The sequence below is a fragment of the Prionailurus viverrinus genome, chromosome B4 (genome assembly GCF_022837055.1).
Source record: "Prionailurus viverrinus isolate Anna chromosome B4, UM_Priviv_1.0, whole genome shotgun sequence".
Lineage (NCBI taxonomy): Eukaryota > Metazoa > Chordata > Mammalia > Carnivora > Felidae > Prionailurus > Prionailurus viverrinus.
This window is the reverse complement of record NC_062567.1, coordinates 42933567-42957687: the sequence shown is the minus strand read 5'-3', so window position 1 is coordinate 42957687 and position 24121 is coordinate 42933567. Positions and strand designations below refer to the sequence as shown.

General features: G+C 45.4%; 1 protein-coding gene across 2 annotated transcripts in view; it reads right to left on the bottom strand.

Annotated features, from left to right (window-relative positions):
- Positions 1–22336, bottom strand: part of BCL2L14 (BCL2 like 14) — a 37709-nt gene extending 15373 nt beyond the window's left edge. Inside the window, exons 1-2 of one of the 2 annotated variants that reach the window (XM_047867881.1) lie at positions 22241–22336; positions 20273–20327 (exon numbers count right to left, since the gene is read on the bottom strand). The gene's annotated coding sequence lies outside the window, so the exon portion shown is untranslated. Of the gene's footprint in view, positions 1–7311; positions 7534–20272; positions 20328–22240 lie in introns of those variants that run through there. The other variant, XM_047867882.1, reaches the window with a different exon arrangement.
- Between the last annotated feature and the right edge of the window lie 1785 nt (positions 22337–24121).

Here is a 24121-nt window from a genome sequence, read left to right as displayed (position 1 = left end):
AGGCAGTCAAAGGACTTCCTGGGGAGGGTAGTTGGGCAAAGGGGGAGGCTAACTCAGGAGGGAAATAACTGGGGTCTCTGACCCTTCCCATCCTCTCTTCCTTCTTCCTTTACCGTCTCCACTGGCTTGCATAGGTCTGCTTCTACCTCCTGCCATCTTGGGATCCCAGGTAAGACCCAGGGGCACCTGGGTGGCTCAGTCAATTAAGCTTCCGACTCTTGGTTTCGGCTCAGGTCATGATCTCATGGTTCGTGAGTTCGAGCCCTGCCTCGGAGTCTTCTTGGGATTCTCTCCCTCTCTCTCTGCCCCTTCCCCGCTAGAGCATGCACTCTTGCATGAGCGCATGCTCTCTCTCTCTCTCAAAATAAATCAATAAATAAACTTAAAAATATCTCATTTGAAAAAAATCCTGCTATTTTTACAGCTTTGAAGAGCACTGATGGAGGCAGCAGAGAGCTTTTCAAAGTTTGGGTGGGAGAGTGATATAGTCACTGGCAGGTTTTGGGAAGATCAGTCCGAGCACTAAGATGATGGAATGGAAGGATTTCATCTTTATTTCTGAATGAATAGCTGAAAATGTATAATAAAATGATTTTCTTCAATTAAAGCTTTCATGAAATATCACCTTTTTTGGTTTCCCGCTAGGAAATAATTTCATTTTTTAAAAAATGTTTATTTTCGAGACAGAGAGAGAGAGAGAGTGCTCCTGTGCATGAGCAGGGGGAGGGGCAGAGAGAGGGGGGAAGAGAGACTCTCAAGCAGGCTCTGCACTGTGAGCAAGGAGCCTGACACGGGGCTCAAACTCACAAACTGTGAGATCATGACGTGAGCCGAAATCAAGAGTCAGACACTTAACAGACTGAGCCTCCCAGGCGCCCCTAGGAAATCATTTCTTTTTTTGCAAATAATATACTCTGTTTTCTTCTGTTAGATGTTAAGGACTACATTTTCCATTTTGTTCCTGATGCCGGAAAGTGCCGTCCTCCCATCTCATTGGATTACAATTTCATGGGCAGTGGCTGTACTAGAAAACAGCACGGGCTTCTCACTCTGACAGTCTGGAGATTTAAGCTTAACTCCTGGCCTTCCAACAGACTAGCTGTGTGACCTGGGACTGGTTACTTCACTTCTCTGAACCTGAGTTTCATGTAAGTAAATTAAAAATAAGAAATCATCTTGCAGGGATATTGTGAGGGTATAAGATAACGTATGAGAAGTCCTAACAGAATCTGACTCAAAAATGGTGGCTATAATTTTTTTGTCTAGTACAACTGTTATCCCCCAGGCCCTCTGACTCTGTTCTTGAGGTGGCTTTTAATCATGTTCCCTTCCCTCCATGGTCCTACTTTGGCATGGAAGCTGGTGATAATAAGTAAGCTGTGGTGATATTCACGGGATCCACCGGCCTATCTATTCCTCCTTTTCTCTCCACTGTTTCCTCTTGTAGCGAGACGAACTCACAAAGAAACGGGACCCTAACTGCAGACAGGGTTTGAGGCAGTGAGACAGGGTACAAATAAATTGTCTGGAGGCTGATGGTTGGGGCTGGCTCAGCTTCTAACGTGCAATGTTCTTGGACAAGTCACTTAATTTCTTTGGTCCTTCATTGCCTCATCCAATATTCTCTACTTTTCCCAAAGGTTCTACTGTTTGAAGGAGGTATAGTGGCTGAAATATCTTCCCTGCCTGCCTGCCAGTGCTTCCGGTTTCCACTTTTGTTTCCTCTCTTTTATTTGTGAGAGGCTGGTACAGAAGCCATTCATCTGAGGAAAGGCCTCTTGGCCTGAGGAGCAATGGCCCCTGTCTGGGTGAGTTCTGACAGAAGTGAGGCTGGGAGGGGCTGCAGGGGGCTGTGCCAGAACATCAATGTGCACATGGAGGGGACAGAAATGGATTTCTCAGGGTGGCCAAGGAAGACTTGCTAGATCTGAACTGCCTCCTACACACACAGGCGTAGTTACACGACTTCTGAGCTCCACACACCTGCCTCAGGTAACTGAACATGAGTAAAGCTTGAGAGCTGTGGCATGAGGTAGGGGTCAGAACCACTATGCTTCCTCCTCCCTTATGTTTCCTCATATCCCTGTCCTATTCCAGGCTTTGACAATCTTTCTTCCCTCACCATCTCCCAATTTCACAGTCACGTGATGCACCACAGTGAAACTTTTGCTGTCTGGAGTCACTTCAACAACTCCACAGTGCACATGCTCCTTCCTGCTGCTTCTCCACCTTTGCCTCCCCCTGCCCCCCATATTCCGGCCCTCCCCCGCCACATGGTCTCAAAGGTCAACTGTTTGCCTCTTCCTGGTGCGGTGTTAGCCACCCCCCCCCCCACCAAGTAGGATCCTTTCCCAAGTTTGTCTAGATGTACTCTTTCCTCCTCAACAGAATATAAACCCCATGAGGGCAGGCATGTCTGTGTGCTCTTTTGTCTCAGCCCCATGCCCAGTGCCTATAATAAAGCCTGGAGCAAAAAGGCACTTGACAATGGCTTGTGCAATGTTTTTTCCTATTTGGAGACAGACTGGGTTCAAATCCTGGCTCTGCCACTAGCAGTCATGTGACTTGCCTCCACGCCTCAGTTTCTCATGTTTAAAATGGGTGTGATGACAGTACCTATTTCATGCCATTTTGGAGATTAAATTAGTTAATATTTGTAAAGCATTTAGAATAGAACTTAAGTGTTTGAACAAGTGCCTGGATAAGTCTTTCATTAAAGAATATTTATTTACTTTGGGCAATGCTGCTTTAGTTAAGCTCCAAGGGGGTTTCAGATGGCATGGGGAGAGGGCGGCATTTGCAGTGAGGAAGAGAGATTGAAAAACTGCTTTTTCACTTATTGGTAAAGGGTCTGAAGCGAATCACTAAACTCTCTGAGGTGTTGTTCTCCTATTTATAAAATATGACTCATATTATCTAACTCATTGACCATGTAGGAGGACTAAATTACAAAGTGAAAATCTTTAAAACAAGTGGTGGTCCGTACAGAGTAGTGGTTTACATGCTGGCTTCTTGATTTAGAGAACCTAGGTCACATGCTGGGTCTTCTGCTTATGAGCTGTGTGACTGGGCGCATTTCTTAATTTATTTGTGCCTCCATTTTCCCATCTGCAAAATGGGGATAAAAAAACAACAACCCTACTTAGGGGCTGACTGGGTGGCTCAGTTGGTTGAGTGTCTGACTCTGGATTTCAGTTTGGGTCATGATGTCACAGTGGTCATGAGGTGAGGCCTGGAGCGGAGTTGAGCTCTGCACTGGGCACGGAGCTTACAGAGGATTCTCTTTGTGCCCCTTCCCCTTCTCGTGGTCTCTCTCTCAAAAAACAAAAACAAAATAACGAAACAAACCCGCTTTGTCAAGTTTGTACGTGGATACAAAGAATTAGTGTGTGTAAATCACTTAAAATAGTGCATGGTAGATGATAAATGCACAAGAAATATTGGCATTATTATTTATTACAATTATATTATTTTCATAGGTTACCTTTTTGTAAATAAATATTAGTGTTTATAAAAGCAACCTCATCAAATGCAGCAATTAAGAAAACTAGTGACATGGGGCGCCTGGGTGGCGCAGTCGGTTAAGCGTCCGACTTCAGCCAGGTCACGATCTCGCGGTCCGTGAGTTTGAGCCCCGCGTCAGGCTCTGGGCTGATGGCTCAGAGCCTGGAGCCTGTTTCCGATTCTGTGTCTCCCTCTCTCTCTGCCCCTCCCCCGTTCATGCTCTGTCTCTCTCTGTCCCAAAAATAAACATTGAAAAAAAAATTAAAAAAAAAAAAGAAAACTAGTGACATACAAATATTTGGCTTAGCACAAAAGCCACCCTTTTATACACATATATATGTATATGGTGTGTGTGTGTGTGTGTGTGTATAAAGTATATATTCTGTAAGATATGAAGACTGGAACCTGGCTGACTTTCCCAGCACCACGCACCATGCCTGACACACGTAAGTTCTCCATGAATATTTGATGAATGAATAAAAAATGATTATAGAACTGCCAGATAAAATACAGGACATCCTATTAAATTTGAAGTTCAGATAAGCAAATATTTTTTAGTATAAATATGTCCCAAATATTGTATGGAACATGCTTATACTTAAAACAAAGTATTTGTTGTTTATCTGAAATGCAAACTAAATTGGACGTCTCGCATTAAAAAAAAATTTTTTTTTGATGTTTATTTTTGAGAGAGAGAGACAGAGCATGAGTGAAGGAGGAACAGAGAGAGAGGGAGACACAGAATCCGAAGCAGGCTCCAGGCTCTGGGCTGTCAGCACAGAGCCCGACGCGGGGCTTGAACCTACGAACCATGAGATCATGACCAAGTCGGACACTTGACCAACTGAGCCACCCAGGCGCCCCTGGATGTCATGCATTTTTATGCAAATCTGGCAACCGTATGCATGTAAGATGTTGAGAACTGAGGTAAAAGTAAGTGACTGAGACGGACCAAGGGAGAGAGTGAGCAGCCTGAGACGAGCAAGAGAATAAGCCAGAAGGAGTGAGGCAAGAGCAGGATAGGTGGTCAGAACTAGGACAGCCCACTCGGTGTGGCAGGAGGTGAGCTCAGGCAACAGCCCAGAGCTGGACTGTGTCCGGAGAGAAGTGATCAGGTTTTAAAATGGAAGCTTCCTTTTGAATTGGGCCGCTCAGGATGGCTCTGGGCAGGGAAGGCACTCAGGTCCTGCGGGAGCTATGTCCTGGGTGGGAGAGTGAGTCCTCTCCTCAAGCCATACTATGCTTCTGAAGAAACCTGCACGTAAGTTAAAAAACCCCAAACCTTTCTAACGTAGTGGGACGGCTTTAAAATTGTGTGTGTGCATGTGCACGCGAGCGTGCGTATGTGCGTGTGTGTGGCACTGATTGAGAGAAGTGGGGTCTGACCTCTTTACGAAAAGAGTTTGCTAGATGCTGACTCAGGAGCAAGGTCAGAAAAGGGGAAAATTACTGAGGTCAAGATGGTGCACCCAGTCTTTCCACGTGAAAGAAGAGATTTTGGTCGTGTTACAAGCTAGAAAGGAACGGAGCCCCTGGCCCAGCCAAAGGGCAAGTCTGAAAATGAGAGAGAAGCCGAAAGCATCACAGAGCTCAGGTACTGGCCCGGATGAGGCAGCCCTACGGTGGGGGGGTATGGGAGGTGGGGAGTGGGTAGGTGCTGTGACCAGCGCCCGCAAAGCACTGGGCTAAAATAAAACGGTGGAGACATGAAAGTATCAGGTCAGACACGTTAAATGCATGTGACAAGCGTAGGGTCTTGCCCTCTACTGATCCTCATTGTAAACGAAGGGAAAGCCGTTAACTTTATAGCTAAGGCTTGTTTTAAAGCAGGATTGCTTAGTGTATCACCTGTTGGGTCCCTTCTGCTCTCAGCTATTCCTGTGGAAAGTAAAAGCCCAACTTTTTATTTATTTTATTTTTTTTTCAATATATGAAATTTATTGTCAAATTGGTTTCCATACAACACCCAGTGCTCATCCCAAAAGGTGCCCTCCTCAATACCCATCACCCACCCTCTCCTCCCTCCCACCCCCCATCAACCCTCAGTTTGTTCTCAGTTTTTAAGAGTCTCTTATGCTTTGGCTCTCTCCCACTCTAACCTTTTTTTTTTTTCCCTTCCCCTCCCCCATGGGTTTCTGTTAAGTTTCTCAGGATCCACATAAGAGTGAAAACATATGGTATCTGTCTTTCTCTGTATGAAAGGCCGGACTTTTGAATTTATGGAAACTCACACCATAAATATTCTGCATGTGGCCGAAAGAAAGCCCTGGGTGCCCCCTCCCCCCTCCCCGGGCTGGTTCAGAGCCTGGACTGGGGGATCGGCTACACGGTAAGACCCGTGAGGCTTATTCTAACTCAGTGATTCAGGATCCTCAGCCCTGCTGCTCCACCCTCGGTCTATATATCCACTCTCCTTGTCCATAACAAACCACGGCAAGCCTACTTTCACAAGCAAGGTCCGAGAGCGTTGGCCTCTCTTCCCTCTCTTACGGGTCCTCCCTCCCCTCTCCCCTCCTAAATGGCCAAAGTCCCCCGGTGTCCCCTCTCCCTTTGGGAGCCGCTGCCCAGAGGGCTGTGTGGGCGGCACTGTATGTGCAGCTGGGAAGTCCGAAACTTTGGGAAGGTCCTCAGCTCTCATCACCAGACGGACACACTTCTGGGGATTTTTAGCGGTGGATTCACGGCTGAGGCTGGATTTCACTTCCCTCCCCGTGGCAGGTAACAGACAAGCACGCGTGCCTCGTGGTTCCGGCACGGAGGCTGCCGTGACTGGTGGCCGAAGCGAGCCCGGCAGCGTTGAGCTCAGTTTGCCGCGTGCGGGTCTGCGCGGTGCGAAGGCCAAGGCCGTGGAGGGCTCAGCCCCCGACCCCACTTCCACCAGCTCTGGATGTACAGATGAGGCCCGGGAGTCACGCGCGCCTGTACACAGACACTCATCCCCCAGGGGGTTCCCATACCTAACTGTCAGCTGAATTTTGTCTGGTTGCCTCGAGCCTTCCCTTCCGCAGCCTGTGGCCCCTGTGCCCTTCAGAGGCTGTCTTTTCCTTCCTCCCCGAACTCCAGACAGTTTTATACCTCCATGCCTCTCCCCTGTTTGCCATCTCCGAGGAGGACACGTTTTGCAATCCTAATGGTGAAATGGGCTAAAAATATCTTCACTTCCCACAACAGAAGGGAACCTGAGAGACAGAGCCTTAGAGCACTTCAGTTATACAAAAGGACTGAGGCTCTAACAGGGCTGGGGGTGGGGGTGGGGGTGGGGGTGGGGGTGGGGGTGGGCTCGGACAGGAGGGAGCTTTCTAGAAGGGAGGGAGAGGGATTTCCCATTTTACCTGGGCCTTGCCAGTGAGGGTCTGCCAGCGCTAGACCGCGTTCCCACAAGGTGCCCAGGACCCTGGGCGCAAACCCGGGGATTCCCGTCCTCAGCCCCCTCCCTGCTCTAGGAGACAGCACCTCCGTGGGCTCTTGGCCCCTGACCGGCTGTCACTCCATCACACACCTTGTCCTACAACGAGAGAGGACTGCATAGTGTTACACGTGATCCAGCCAGTTACATATGCGTTACTGAGCTATTTCAAACCGTCTACAGCAAAGGAGAAATGAAAGAGAAACCTAATACATCTTTTTCTCTCCTTTTTCTGGAAACCCCAACAAACTAGATTCTTCGCTGTCATTTGGCTTCCGAGTTTACAACTTTTTAAGAAACCCAGTAAACCTCTCCCCTGGTTGGATTTGCCTCCTTAGCAAACCCAGGACTGAAAACCCAGGCTGGGTCCTCCTGGGAACACTGGTGCCCCCTGGTGTTACCTGGGAACGCAGCTGTCAGTGGTTTTTCCTGCTTCAGGTCAGGTAGGCAGCAAGGTATTTCTGTACCTGAGTCTCTCTCCACAAAACTTAGGAGGAAACGTTCACCCAGTCTTCTTGGCTTCTCATTTAGGGAGGCTCATGTGATCCAAGATCCCATCTGGCTGTAGCCGCTTCAGGTTTGGGACTAGTAAGGCTGAAGGGAGGCTTACGGAAGGACTACACTTCCTGGTTAAGCCCTGCCCCCAGCTTTTTAACTGAAGGAGGGGTTGACCTTTGCCCATGCAATTTGACTAAAAGTAGTTCTACCTCCTTTATCAAAAACTCTCACTGCCCTTTGGGGCAATTAGGTGGGTGTTTTCCTGATAGTGCTGCAAGTTCTTTACATTTCATCAGGTTAGCAAATGTTTACTGACCACCTAATATGTACACCTAATATGTACACCTAATATGTACACCTAATATGTACACCTAATATGTACCACCTAATATGACAGCTGTTGTAACGCATTTAATCTTAACGACACTGAGAAGCAGGTGTTATGATTCCCATTTTACAGATGAGGAAACAGGCTCAGGGAAACTCGCTGTATTTTGCTAATGGTCCCTGTCAGTTGAGCTGAGATCCGAACCCTGGCTCTCCTAGCCTCACACTGTTATCATGTTACTTCTCCTCTGTGATTCAAAGATTATATTTCAAATGGAACCACTGGCAAGGCTTTAAAGACTGACTCTAACCCCAGCCATAGAAGCCACAAAAACTTATTTTCCCCCACAATCTTATTTTATCACTATTTTTTCAATGTTTATTTATTTTGAGAGATGAGTACAGAGAGAGAGAGAGGGGGACAGAGAGAGAGAGAGAGAGAGAGAGAGAGGCAGAGGATCCAAAGCAGGCTCCATGCAGAGCCCGATGCAGGGCTCAAACCCATGAACCATCAGATCATGACCTGAGCCAAAGCCTGATGCTTAACCAACTGAGCCACCCAGGCGCCGCTCCCCGCCCCCCCCTTTTTTTTTTCACATTTTAAAGATAGAATTCCCTATGTATATGAAAGAAGACAGTTAAATATGATTTCACATTCTATCCAGATTCTTAACTGAAAGAGACATTTATGGCCATACGTGTGATCTTGAACCCTTGAGAGCTGGCCAGTAAAACAAGAAGATGAAGGAAGTGTGAGGTGGGGAAAGAGGAATTAAGGCTAATTTCATAAAAGTGAAGGAAGAATTGGCCGTTTAGATGTTAGGCAAACAGGTCCATGAGAAACAAATGGACGGTGGTTATGGGAAAGTTAGTTCTATGGTGACAAAGTGAATTTTAACCAGAAAACTAATATTTATTGCACATAACGTGTGCTAGTCTAGCCAACTTAAGGAGTATTAAAATATTAAGAATGGTTTTTCTTTTTCTTTTTTTTTTTCTTTTGAGAAAGAGAGAGTGCACATGTGAGCAGAAAGTGGGACAGAGGGAGAGAGAGAGAGAGAGAGAGAGAGAGAATCCCAAGCAGGCTCTATGCTCAGCGTGATGCCGGGCTCCATCCCAGGACCCTGGGATCATGACTTGAGCCAAAATCAAGAGTTGGATGTTCAAACAACTGAGCCACCCAGGAGTCCCTAGAATGGTTTTTCTTTAAAAAACAAAACAAAACCAACTTAGTCTTTTTTTTTTAAGAATAGTCATTTGAAACAGTTCAAGAATCAACAATTGCATACCACCAATAACTAAGTCACATAGTACAGACTACAGTTGTTATTGGCGTTCAGAGTTACATAACTGAATGACACTGGCTTCAGAAACGACTTAGAATCCCACAGGTCTTGGCAAGGTTAAGCAAAACACAAGGAAGGGGCAACTGGCACAAGGAGGCAGGCTCATTGAGGACAGAGAACGTCCATTAATGATTCAACCTGGCAACTCCCATAACAAGCTAGCACATAAAAGGATGGGACTCAAAACTTGTTATATATGAAAAAAAAAAAAAAACCCAACCCACATTTCTCCCGATTCTAAAAAAACACAGCGTTGTAGAACACTTGTAAAATGTAAAATAGCATAGATAAAATAAAGACCATCATGATCCAGTCATTCAGTGATCAATGTTATTAAAAATGTGGCTTATTGGGGCGCCTGGGTGGCTCAGTCGGTTAAGCGTCCGACTTCAGCTCAGGTCACGATCTCATGGTCCGTGAGTTCAAGCCCCACGTTGGGCTCTGGGCTGATGGCCCAGAGCCTGGAGCCTGCTTCCGATTCTGTGTCTCCCTCTTTCTCTGCTCCTCCCCCGTTCATGTTCTGTCTCTCTCTGTCTCAAAAATAAATAAGCTTTAAAAAAAAAAATTTAAAAAAAATGTGGCTTATTTCCTTCCCTCTATGATAATAACCTCTAGCTACCTCCCAAGCGTCTGCCCGGCCCTCTGCCCTTCCCTTTCTCACTGCTTCCAATTATACACTTCTCCGAAGGCACCCTTGCAGCCGGCTGGACAAAATGACCTCTACCCTAAATAATCATATCCAACCGGACAAGAAGTGGATGGTCTACGACCCAAGTTGGGCCAATTCAATTCCGTCTGCCTGAAATTTGGAATTGTGTTACAGAGAGTCTAGCTACCTCCACTGGGTGTTTCATTTGGGAGGTCGTGTTTGGGTCCTGTGCAGCAGAGGAGAAAAAGCTGGCAGGCAGAAAAAGCGAGGAAGGAACTAATCAGGAGAGAACTGGGGAGAAATAGGAGCTGAGAAGCAATAAGCAATAACTGAGAGCTCTCCACTGGCCACCTGGAGGCTGGGAGACTCCTCCCCCTTTTTTTTTTTTTACTCAGCTGATTTGAGTGTTTCTTTCAACCAGAAGGATTCCTGAACAAACACAATGTACATAGTTTTACATAGTTAAGACGTTATCATAGTTTTGCGGCTTGCTTTTTTTTTTTTTAAGTCGGCTCCACACCCACCGTGGGGCTTGACCTCATTCATGACCCTGAGATCAAGAGCCCCATGCTCTACCAACTGAGCCAGCCGGGAGCCCCTTTGACTTGCTTTTTGCACTTAACGTCTATCATAAAGTTATCTCCCTACCAACAAACATATTTTGTAAATAGGATATTCAAGTTTTATTTATTTATTTTGAGAAAGAGAGAGAAAGAGAGTGAGAAAGAGAGAAAACACGAGCAGGGGAGGGGCAGAGAGAGGGAGAGAGAGAGAATCCCAAGCTGGCTCTGATGTGGTGCTCGAGCCCATGAACCGTGAGATCGTGACCTAAGCCCAAATCCAGAGTCAGACACTTAACCGACCGAGCCACCCAGGAGCCCTGTAAAGAGAATTTTTAATGGCTGAGTAAGTCCAGTGAATGGAAGCACTAAGATTATTCAACCAGGCATTTTTAAGATGTCTATTTTCACTGTTATAAATAATGTTGCAGAGTATAGTTTGCCCATATTTTTTGGCAAACTGTATCTTTGCCCATATTTTGTATTGTTTATTGAGGAATGACTCCTAAGAGTTGAATTATTGGCAATGGATATTTTTGAAATTGTTATTTTTATTCTCAGTTTGCATTAATCTTGGATTCTGGAATTTATTTAAATTATTGTGGGAAATATGTCTAAGGGAAAAATCCCTAAGTGTTTGGATGTATGAATAAAAAGCTCATCATCATGGGCACCTGGGTGGCTCAGTCGGTTAAGCGTGCAACCCTTCGTTTCGGCTCAGGTCGTGATCTCATGGCTCATGAGTTCGAGCCCCACATTGGTCTCCACGCTGATAGCACGGAGCCTGCCTGGGATTCTCTTTCTCCTCTCTCTGACCCTCCTCTCTCTGTCTCTCAAAATAAATAAACTTAAAACATTTTTTTAAAATAAATAAAAGTGGAAAAAAAATAGCTCATCCTCAGGAAAACTTTGGGGGTTTTGCCCATCTTTGTGAGTATAGAGTGACTATCAAATAAGAGTTGAAAGTCCAGATGTACAGATTTTAGAGTGGATAACATACTCCTCTGGGGCTCTGACTCTCATTCTTAATTCAATCTCAATGATGAAACTGAATGAAATATGTCTCCTTTGTTAAACTCATGCCTATTTTATTATTTTTGGTGCTCCTGTAAATGGGATATTGCAAATGGGATTGTTTTTTTCATTTTCTTTTTTCAATAGTTTAATGTTAGTATGTAGAAATGCAACCGATTTTTGTATATTGAGTTTTGTATCTGAAACTTTATTGAATTCCTTTATTAGGTCTAACAGGTTTTTGTTCGTGTAAGTGTATTTATTTTGGGAGAGAGAGCAAGTGAGAAAGGGAGGGGCAGAGAGAGAGGTAGAGAGAATGCCAAGCGGGCTTTGCACTGTCAGCAGAGCCCGATAAGGGGCTCGAACTCATGAACCATGAGATCAAGACCTGAGCTGAGATTAAGAGTCAGACATCCAACTGACTGAGCCACCCAGGTACCCCTCTAACGGGCTGTGTGTGTGAGTGTGTGTGTGTGTGTGTGTGTGTGTGTGTGTAGTCTTTAGGGTTATACTATGTCATCTACAAACAGGGGCAATTTTACTTCCTCTTTTCTTATTTGGGTACCTTTGATTTTTTCTTCTTCTTGCCTAATTGCTCTGGCTAGGACTTTGAGTATTATGTTGAATACAAGTGGCTAGAGTGGGTATCCTTGTCTTATTCCTGATCTTAGGGGAAAAGCTTTCGGTTTTCACCATTGAGTATGATGTTAACTGTGGGTTTGTCATATTTGTCCTTTATAATGTTGAGGCATGTTCCTTATGTACCCAATCTGTTGAGAGTTTTCATCATGAAAGAAATCGAATTTTGTCCAATGTTTTCTCTTCATCTCCTGAGATGATTGTATGCTTTTTATCTTTCATTTTGTTATCTGGTGCGTCACATTGATTTGTGGATGTTGAACCATTCTGGCATCCCTGGAAGAAATCCTACTTGGTCATAGTGTATTGATTCTTTAAATGCATTGCTGAATTTGTTTTGCTAATATTTTTTTGAGGGTTTTTGCATCTATGTTCATCAGGAATATTGGCCTTTAATCTTCTTTTCTTGTAGTGTTCTTGTCTGGTTTTGGTATTAGGGTAATGTTGGTATTATAAAATGAGTTTGGAAGTGTCTCCTTGTCTTCTCTTTTTTGGGAGACTGAGAAGGATTGGTATTAATTCTTCTTTAAAAAATTTTTTTTAAATTTTTTTAACATTTATTTATTTTTGAGACAGAGAGAGACAGAGCATGAACGGGGGAGGGGCAGAGAGAGAGGGAGACACAGAATCGGAAGCAGGCTCCAGGCTCTGAGCCATCAGCCCAGAGCCTGACGCGGGGCTCGAACTAACGGACCGCGAGATCGTGACCTGAGCTTAACCGACTGAGCCACCCAGGCGCCCCTATTAATTCTTCTTTAAATGTTTAGTACAATTTACCAAGGAAGCCATCTTCATTATCTTTGCTGGGAGATTTTTGAGTACTGACTCAATCTCTCTAAGAATGGCTATTGGTTGGGGTGCCTGGGTGGCTCAGTCAGTTGAGCATCCGACTTCGGCTCAGGTCAGGATCTCACGGTTGGTGGGTTCGAGCCCCGCGTCGGGCTCTGTGCTGACTGCTCAGAGCCTGGAGCCTGCTTCTGATTCTGTGCTCCCCCCCTCTCTCTGCCCCACCCCTGCTGTACTCTGTCTCTCTCTGTCTTTCAAAAACGAATAAACATTAAAACAATTTTTTTTAAAAGAATGGCTATTGGTTGTCCCCCGGACCTTTGTGATTATCCATGCTCTGTTCTTAGTGGCTCCCAGAACTTGAAGGTGTGCCAAAACCTGTCAGTGTCTCAAAGGGGAGAATCATAGTTTGCATCTAGATTGGACGCCAAACCCTCTGGCAGCAGCTGGGAAGGGCAGCAGCCCTTCCAGTAGAAACTGGGAGATGGGCTTTTTTGCCTGCCTCCCTCTACACTGGACCTAAGTATATGTCTGTGAAGGTGGGCTGTTGGCTATAGTTCTATGGGATTTGTGAGTGCAAGGCCTGTTGGATTTCAGAACCAAGTGATCTGGGGGCCTGTGCTTTGGTGGCATCTACAAAAGCTAGGGTGCCAGCCATGTGTGCAAGTTCCTTCCAGAGAGATACTGGTGATTTGGAGTGGGCTAAAGGAAGAAGGCAGAGGTAAGCCATGTTAGCTATCAGAGCGGGGTGATTTGGCAGCCCAGCCCTCAGGCGGCAGCCTTAAAAGTTGGGGCCCTAGATGTGTTGACAAGACCCTTCCAAGGAGACGCCAACAACTTGGTTTTATTATTGGAGCCGGTAGGAGAGAGAAGGCTGGGGAAGTGCCCACCGGCTCTTTCAGGCTCCAGGAAGGATTGCAGTTCGCACTTAGATGTGTGCTAATTAGAAGCAAGACCCTCAGGCAGCAGATAGTAAAGTGTGCACTCACTTTCCTGGGTGAGACTCAGAGATGAGAATTTGTGCCTGTTCCCTCTGCTCTGAGCCCCAGGGCATAGCCACAGCAAGTACTTGCACGTCTGTTAACAACTGCTTCTTTGTTTGCTCTAGTTGTGTGGATGTACTGTTGTTCTGTTCAGATGCTATGTAAGCCCCAAGTTCTAGCCACCCTTTTGAGTTACTCATCACTGAGTTTCTCCCATGTGTATGTAAGCTGTGTGTGTGAATAAACTTGGCTTTGCTTTCCTGTTGTTAATCTGCCTTTGTCTAATTTACAGGGTCCCAGTGGAAGTACCCAAGATGACAAAGAAAGGTTTTTTTTTCCCCTCCTGTACACCTGCAAGGAGATCCTGTAAGTTGGGGTTAGAATGTCTGAGTGAAGACAAACCAAGAGAATTGAGGTGCTGTTTTGGGGGTCTTGCTATGACTAGAGGGAAGATGGATGGTGCTTTTGGAACAGAGATCACAGTGGCACAGAAGCAGAGTATAGTTGTGACAGCGCGTTTACACTACCGTGGCTTTTGCTAAACACTCCTGATAAACAAGGAGAACCTCATACTTGATGCTAATGTCATCGCTCGAGTCAAAGGAGGCAATGGTGATAAATTTTGCTTACACTTGACTCTTGCACTTGGCAGACAGGAACTGGTTAGTCTCCTAGAAGCAATGGGAACCCTGGGAGAAAGAATTAATGTTGACCCTAGTGTCGTGACCTTTGTGATCATGAAGATAGAATTCTGGCCTAGCCAAACATTGCCTTGTAGGCTAAAGAGAGGCAGGTTTTCATGGCCACAGGCTCCCACAGGCGTAAGGATGACATCTGTAATTTACCCAGACTTTATCAATGATTCCCTCAGCTATGGAATAGGTACTTGTTGTTATACCCATGTTACAGATGAGGATTTTGAGGGCACAGGGAAACTGAGAAAAAGTGCCTAGTGTAACACGACCAGTGTGGCGATGTCGGGATTTGAGGGAGCCTAGACCACCAGGCTTCAGAGTTCAGGAAACGAACCACCGAAATTGACTGTCTTCTTCATACTTATTGTGTGGATCTATCCCTGATCATCGATGCTTTTCAATCATCTTTTTGATTTTCTGGACTCACTTTTACTGCTGTTGAGCTTGGTATACAGAACAAGAAGATTGGTGTAGATGAAAACACGAAGGTTTTGAAGTGGATGAAAAGGTATTCTTGGATATCCTTTCAATGGAATGCTGGAACCTTTGGACGTTATTTGATTTTACAGATGTGTGTGTCTTTGCTTGTTTCTGATGGGGTTATTTTACAACTCTGTAGAGACAAAAGCTGACTTACAGGAGACTGATAGTAATACAAAGTGTTCCTTCCATTAAAATGCAGATGGGCTCCTGTGGAATGGGGTTGTTAATTGTCCTGTGGATATTGACCTGTTTTTCCAGTTTGCCTCTATTTGTCAATTTATTCCAGCATTAAAAAAAAAATTTAAAAAAAAAATTTTTTTTTTTTAACATTTATTTATTTTTGAGACAGAGAGAGACAGAGCATGAACGGGGGAGGGGCAGAGAGAGAGGGAGACACAGAATCGGAAACAGGCTCCAGACTCTGAGCCATCAGCCCAGAGCCCGACGCGGGGCTTGAACTCACGGACCGCGAGATCGTGACCTGGCTGAAGTCGGACGCTTAACCGACTGCACCACCCAGGCGCCCCCCCCAAAATTTTTTTTTATGTTGATTTTTGAGAGAGAGAGGGAGAGAACATGAGTGGAGAGGGACAGAGAGAGGGAGACACAGAATCCGAAGCAGGTTCCAGGCTTTGAGCTGTCAGCACAGAGCCCAATGCGGGGCTTGAACCCATGAACCATGAGATCAGGACATGAGCCAAAGTCAGACGCTTAACTGACTGAGCCACCTAGGAGCCCCTGTTCCAGCATTTCTTAACAGACTATAAATGCGTGGTAGTTTAAGTTCTCCTTTGAACTGGTTGTAGTATTATACCAGTCCCACCATCCATTAATGAGGTAAATAAAATATTTGACACATATTCTTTTGTATTATGTGGAAGTTGAAGAAAGATTCTCTATGACCACATTCTAGCCAGGCTCCTCTGAGCCCTTTTTTTGACTAGGCCTCAACCTTGGCCTATAAAGACTTGAGTGAAACACTAACATAATTGCCAACAGCATATGGCCACATCCCTACAATGACCTTAGCTAGGCCCCCTTAAAGTGCCTGCCCGAGAAAACTCAAGGATCACAAAAGAACTTAGTTTTGTTCGAGACAACACCTGAGCCCCGGGCCCCTGTCTGCCAGTGTCTGTGGGAGGGCAGGAGCCTAACAGACCCAGATGGTTTCACGTGGACTAGACCTCCTTTCTTGTAATTTTTCACTCTGTTCTGCATTCTGGGTCTCTACTCCATTCTCCCTTTAAAATACACATTCACCCTGTGCAAATCCAAGCTTAGTTCAGTTCACAGTGGACTCTTTTCCCTATTGCAATAGTACATTACTATTTAAAATCTCCTTACCACTTTACCTAGGGCCCAGCTTTATTTTACCTTTGAAAAAATTATCTCCTAACATTGGTTAAAATCACTTAATTCTCTGCACTTCATGTTCCTTTCAGATTCCTCTTTAATTGTCTAATTGGTTGAGAGGCATTGGGATAGAGGCCTCAAGGTTCTGGTATTGGTTGTTTTTAATGGCTTAGTTAATAACTCATTTACAAATAATATAGTGCCATAAGGGCTCAGGCTGTGTAGGCAAAGAGTTTGGAGCTGAATCCTGATTCTGCCTCTTATTGGGTAAGTAGAAGGAAATGATCTGGAGAAGGAAGCAAAGGGAAGACATTTGATTTTGAGGTCAAAAGGAAGTCCTTACATGAGCTCTCACTTTAAAAGAACACACATAGGGGCCTCTGGGAGGCTCAGTCAGTTAAGCGACCAACCGACTCTTGATTTCAGCTCAGGTCATGATCTCACAGATCAAGTTTGAGCCCTACATTGGGCTCTATGCTGACAGTGCAGAGCCTGCTTGGGATTCTCTGTCTCCAGCTCTCTCTTGCCCTCCTTGCTCTCTCTCTCTCTTTCTAGAAACAAATTAACATTAATGGGGCGCCTGGGTGGCTCAGTCATTGGGCATCCGGCTTCAGCTCAGGTCATGATCTTGCGGTTCGTGATTTCGAGCCCCGCGTCGGGCTCTGTGCTGACAGCTCAGAGCCTGGAGCCTGCTTCGGAGTCTGTGTCTCCCTCTCTCTCCGCCCCTCCCCTACTTGTGCTCTGTCTCTCTCTGCCTATCAAAAATTTAAAAAAAGTAAAAAAAAAAAAAAAGATGAACACATATAAAAGGTGTCCAAAAGAAGTGTTAAAAAGTTATTCTGTCACTTGTTAAAATGATAAGGTAGACGAAATTCAGGACTAGGTACTGAGGTTCTGCAGCAGGGCAGGGACATTGGGCTTAGCTCTTAATTTAACAACAGGCAAAGTGGGACTTCCTAGTGGAAGGGGTCAGTGGATAGAAAATTGAAGAAGAAGAATCACGAATAAGGGGGAACCTGGCTAACCCGACCTGATAGGGTTCTTGCTGGAGGCAGGTCAGGGCGGCCAGACGTTCCCTGGGGGATGGTGGGGAAGGAAGAATCTGGTCAGATATCAAGGGGGATCTTCTATCAAGGGTGGGAGATTCTGGCTAAACTGACCTGAAAGGATTCTTGCTACAACTGGACTCTGGGAGAGCATACCCAAGGATGGGGCCCTCAACGGGCTCAGAGGAGCCTGGCTGAATGAAGTTCAGGCAAGAAGAGAGTCTTTGTCAGTGGCTAGGACAGAGAGCAAATACAAAAGAGGGGAACTGGCCTGGAGTGAGGGTCAGTCTCTGCTGAGGTTCTTGAAAATATTAATGACAGAAGAAAGGATTTTTTTTTTTTTTTTTTTTTTAAGATTCATTTCTAACAACAGAAGGGAGAAAGAAGACTGAACCACTCTGGTTCAATTGGACTTCTCTCTTCTCTTACCAAGGAAAACAGTCTCAGGTGGAAGGGTCTGAGGCAAGTTGAAGTTTTCAGTCAAGAGGAGATGACAGAGGTGTGTTCAACAGGGCAGGGAGACGCAGGGCCAGTGTTGAGTGGAGCCTGATGCCTGGAGATGATTTGCGTAGTTTTCAGGGAGCTGGCATGCCTCCCAAAGCTTCACCTGTGGTAATTCCCTGCCAAATCCTACACCGCGTTAGTAAAAGGATGATTTGTGAGCTGTTAGAATGGGGGCTTCCGCGTGTTCGCTGAGAGGCCATCAGGGCAGACTCATCCCATCTCCCACGGGGCAGGGGGGTGTCTTTGATGAAGTGCACGTTTGCTCCAGCACGGTTTTTGACAAAGATGCTCGTGAGACGCATGTGAACAAGTTGGAGAATTGCAGTCTCGATGACGTTGTAACTGCAAAACTTTCTGGATATGTTTATACTCATTTATACTTGAAGCGTGTGCTGATGGAATGAAGGGCCTGACCTCTCTGGGTCGTTTTCCTTTTTTTAAAAAAAGCTTACTTATTTATTTTTTGAGAGAGATACAGAGTGAGTGGAGGAGGGGCAGAGAGAGGGAGACAGAGACAGAGAGAATCCCAAGCATGCTCCACACTGTCAGCACAGAGCCCCACGTAGGGCTCTAACCCAGGAACCACGAGAACATGATCTCAGCCAAGATCAAGAGTCAGACACTCAACCTACTGAGCCACCCATGTGCCCCCAGATCGTTTTCTTTTTCATCTCCTTTCTTCCCTAAGTGTCTGAGCTTGGGCAGATCGCTAAACTTCTCTGGCCTTTCAACATTATGTAAAAAAATGCCTCAATCTATGTATGACTACATGAATAATTGGTTCATATATGCCTAGAGGGATATAATTTACCTCTGAGTTCTGTCCTTGATTCTGTTTGACATTTTTTGTGATTGACTTAGGTAATGGCAAGTTTCTAGATGATGCAAAGAGGTGGGAAAGCATATGAATGAGTTCTGGCCCCAGAATCGAACAATCTTGGATATGAACCTTGGGTCTGTCACTTCCCGACTGGATGTTGAGCAAGTCTCTTAACTTCACTAGCCTTGATTTTCTTTTCCCTTAAATGAGAACGATAGTAACAACAACAACAATCACAAAAGACTTCGTGTAAAGACAAAACTACTATAGAAGATACTACATGAAACACATTTAGTTAATGAATCCTCCACTAACCATTAGCTGTTCATGTTATATTATTACTAAGCTGGGAACAGGAACGTTGGATAACATATCACGTTTCAGAATTACTGCAGGGTGAAACCAGGAGCTACTACCGAGAATCGAAAAGGCTTATGAACAACCCGGCATCTGGGATTCACTAATCCACTGCATGCGAACAGAATGGGAATGACCTGGTTTAAGAGCAGCTCCTGTCAAAAGCCTTTTAGGGGCTTTAGGTGACTGCTAGCTCAGAATGAATTGATGTGGCATGGCATCCAAGAAAGTGGATGTCTTCAGCTGGGTGAATGGGAGGGCAAAAGAAGCTACAGTTTAACAGTATTCTCACCCTTGTAAGGGAGAGCATGCCCACAGAGCTGTGCTCAGTTCTGACCTTGTGTTTTTAACAAATGTTTATTTATTTATTGAGAGAGAGAGAGCACGAATGGGGGCAGGGCAGAGAGAGAGAGAGAGAGAGAGAGAGAGAGAGAGGGAGAATCCTAAGCAGGCTCCGCGCTGCCAGCGCAGAGCCCAGTGCGGGGCTCGATCCCACGAACTGGGAGATCTTTACCTGGGCCCAAGTCAAGAGTTGGATGCTCATCCGGCTGAGCCACCCGGGTGCCCTGCTCTTCTGTTTTTTATTGAAGAAGTAAGGTAGGAAGCTAGACTACCTGAGTTCAAATCCTTGCTCAATGAACTCGGGTAAGATATTTGATCTCTCCGTGCCTCCGTTTTCTCATCTGTAAAATGGGAATAATAAAAACTTGTACTTATCTCATAGGGCTGCTGTGAGGAGTCCATGGGATGTAAAAGTAAATATGTCATGCTTCCAAAGGTGTCTGGCTCATAGTAACTGCCAGTCTAAGAAGGAAATTGTCAGTGTCCCAACATGACACGGTCAGAATGGTGAGGGGTGCAGAATCAGTGTGACAGGCAGAATAGTGAATGGATTATCCTCCTCTTATCCCCCCATCTCCTGTCCCAAACACATATGCCACTCCCTTGATATAGGCAGGGCTTCACAGGTTTGGACTCTTGCCTAAATTGGAATGCTCAAACTCACACCCTATCGGGTCTCTAGCACCAGACGTTAGAGATCATTTAGTTTAGGGCCCTCATTTAAAATATGCTCAAGGTCAAGTAGGAAGCTGAGAGCCGAGGTCCTCAAGCCCATGTCCTCTGCTTGTTTCACTCCCCACCTGCCTCCTTCCCTCCATCTGCTTGTCAAAGTCTGGCAAGCCCCAGCTCAACTCCCACCTCTTCTTAGAAGTCTTTTTTCAGATCCCCCAAGGTGAACTGGTCTACGCTTTCCCCATAGCTACACCATGGCAAGCTCTGAACATTTTTTATAATACTTACCAGTCTTCTTGGTATTAGAGTTCACCATCCATGCTTCTGTCTTCGCCCGGTTTGCCTGAAGAACAAAGACACAATTTACTCACTTCGCATGTGCACTGTGCTCTGCTTACATCAAGGCCATCATGAAACGCTCATTGACTTGATTATTAAGGTTGTGTAATGTGGACCATTTATCCTAGAAGAGAGAAGATTGAGCAGAACGGAACTGGGCCTCATGGGGAGGAAGGATTAGATTTAGCTACTCCGTTCCAGAGAACAGAACGGGGGCAAGCTGTAGAAGTCACCAGGGGGCAGATCTGATCTGTTTGGTTGGAGAGAATCCTTCACAGGACAGGCTTTTATTTATTTATTTATTTGTTTGTTTATTTATTTATTTAAGTTTAAGTTTATTCATTTTGAGAGAGAGAGAGAGAGAGAGAGAGAGAGAGAGAGAGAGAGAGAATGCACCGGGGAGGGGCAGAGAGAGAGGGAGAGAGAGAATCCCAAGCAGGAATCCCAAGAGAGCCCGGCAGGGGGCTCGATCTCATGAAACAGGAGATCGTGAGCTGAGCCGAAACCAAGAGCTGGACACTTAACCGACTGAGCCACCCATGTGCCCCGTGACAATCCTTGAATAAGGAGATGGGTGCCTCATGAGAAGTGAGATTCCATCAGTGAAATTGTTCAAGCAGAAGCGTCATGACCACCATCGGGGATGAGGAAGACAGGAATATAGGATACATCCCTGAGATTCCCCGTTAGCTCTCTGTGTTTCCACATCATAAAGATCTTGGTGCCATGTTAGGGTTCACGTGTAGTCACAGACACAGTATTATGAGGGGTGCACTAACAGGTTTGAGACCGAGTCCGGCAGACCTGGGCCCTGGTACAGCTGGGTCTCAGCTTGGCTCTCACCAGTCCAGTGTGCAGAAGGGACGGTACCTCCACAAAAAGCCAGCCCCTTTCCCCACTCCCTGTGTTGCTTGCAATATCCCCTCCCTCACCTTTCCCCGTTCTGCTCATTTCTGTCCTGTGCACCTGCAAGGTCAGCTTCATGCTGAATTTTACTACAGTCAAAAGTCCTGAGTGTCTCACGGTTGCGTGCTGAAACCTCTCAGCTTAGCCTCGGGGTGTAGTGTTATATTCAAACCTTTTCGAGCATTTCCACATAAAGGCTCTGAATCCATCTTTCCTAGGCTCTTAGCCTTGGAGCTATAGTTTTTCTGTTTCTTCTGGCCATTCCATTCCATTTTCAAAGTATGGGTCTAGCTATTACTTTTCTGGCTGGGTCCCCAGGTAGACTTTTGTAAGCTTCCAGCCACAACCTTTCCATTTTCATGGGCTTGTCACCATCAAGTAGGTACCCCTCTGGTATTGCTCTCAGGATCCCGTTTTCCCCGTTTTGGGGGCTCCCGTCTAAGACTTCTCCCCAACCGCTGCATACCCAGGTATTGATTGTGGTCTCCCATTGACCCCTCTCCCCCAAGGTCTACCTAGTTTTCTTTACAACACAGTTTGGCTTCCTACCCACGGCCCTGAGTTCCTCTGACATCTGGCCTCGTTCGTAAGGTTCTCGCTCAGAGGGTTCAGGTCAGGAGAATATCCACCATTCATCAGCCTGATACGTTTGCAATCTCCAAAGCATCTACCTTCATAAGGTTCATTTCTAGGTAATATCAAACTTAAGAGTGGGTTCTATTTCAAAAGTTCATTTGTTTTTTTTTTATTTTAAAATTTTTATTTATTATTTATTTGTTTATTTATTTATTTATTTATTTATTTATTTAGAGTGCATGCAAACACGGGGAGGGGCAGAGGGAGAGAGAGAGAGAGAGAGAATCCCAAGCAGGCTCCCTGCTCAGTGTGAAGCCGGATGTGGGGCTTCATCTGATGATCCTGGGATTATGACCTGAACCAAAACCAAGAGTCAGATGCTCAACCCAGGCGCCTCTCAAAAGTTCATGTGTAAAGGACTTGTTTAGAACTCACATTTTTTCCTTGCCGTAATGTTCTTCATGGTGGTTAGTTTTTCCAGGCCAGTCCAGGAGAACCCATCTAACCTTCAGGATTAGGCTGGACCGCCAGGACCACAGAATGATTAGGAGTAATAATAGTTGCACAGAATACAATCATGGAATAGAACAGTGTTTCTATGGGGAAATATTTTCAGAGTTCTAACTAAGAATGCTGGGATTCCTTTAACTGCCCGCAGTTTGCACCCTTAGTAAAAGAAAACAAAGCCACTACAATTTAGGGAGGGGTTACTCTGCACCAGGCGGGGTAAACTCATTATGTGAGTTATATGGTTTCATCCTCATGTCAACACTGATGGAGAGTGGTGTCGGTACTGCTATTAATCCACCTTTTGAAGATGAGGGAATGGAGGCCAAAAGAACTGATCTCAGTGACTTTGGACAGGGATTCTGGTAAAATAAAATCTGGTGAGTGCTAGGAAAGGCACAGGGATTCCAGAGGACGGAAGGGGTGAGAAGAGAATCAGATGGGGCGACAGAGGGAGTAAAGGTTGAGTCAGGGCTGGGGAAGGTGGAAGCAAGTGGCTGTGGACATGACAGGCAGATTGGCTCCGTGTAGGACGGTTATAGACAATATATATTCTCTTCCCCTGTGACGTGTCTTTGGCAGACCCTGTTGGAAGGTGCTTGAAACAACAGAGAATAGCCACGGTCTGCCTATGAGAAGGAAGAGTGGCAATAGGTAGTTTCAGTCCTGGAGGAGATCCAGCATGATGTGGCGGAGCCCTTCGTGGCCCCAGCTGTTCATTGCCCCCTGTGCCTGTGTGCCTATGACTTTGTGCCCTCCCTTCAAGACTAGGATGCTCTGCCTTGTCCTTCGATTCTGGGCTAAGTTGTGTACCTTGCTTCAACCCTTACAATATGAAAGTCAGGACTGAAGCCCAGGCTTGGGGGACTTTTGTCCATTAGAGCTTGCTTTCTTGTACACACTGCGTAGTAGCCATGACGACATGTCCAGGCCCGCCTGATGAGGCTGAGAGATGCATGGAATGGAGTCCCAGCTGACCCAGAGGGATCCTGCCTTGATCAGCTAAACACCACACATGAGCGAGGCCAGCTAAGATCAACAGAGCCACCTGGTCTATATCAGCTGAACCTTGCAGACTTCTGAAAAATAAGTGGTTTTTTTTAATTAAACAAATCAAACTTTTAATTTTGAAATCCATGTAGATTTACATGCACTTGTAAGAAATAAAGATCCCATAAAAAAAAAAAAAGATCCCATGCACCCTTTATCCAGTTTTCCTCAATGGTAACATCATGCAAAACTATAGTACAGTATCATAACCAGGATAGTGACATTGGCAGAGTCAAGATACAAAATACTTTCATCAGCATAAGGATCCCTCATGTTGCTATTTATGACTACATTCCCTTCCCTCTTGCTCCCACCCTCTCCGTAACCCCTGGAAACCCCCAATCTATCCTCTGTTTCTATTATTTTGTCATTTCAAGGATGTTATATGAATGAAATCATATAGGATGTAACCATTTGGAATTGGCTTTTTTTTTTCCACTGCATAATTCACTGGAGATATATACCTATGTTATCACATCTGTCAATAGTTTATTACCTTTTACTGCTGAGTAAAGTGTTCCAAGGTATGGATGTACTACATTTGTTTAACCCTTCATCCATTGAAGGACATCTGGGTTGTTTCTAGTTTGGAGCTGTCATGAATAAAGCTGCTACAAACATCGGTGTACTATTTTTGTGTAAATGTAAGTCTTCATGTCTCTGAGATAAATGCTCAGGTGCTCAATTTCTGGGTCATAATGGCAGTTGCATGATTAGTTAAAAAAAAAAAAGACCCTGCCAAATCCTACCCTTTTACAT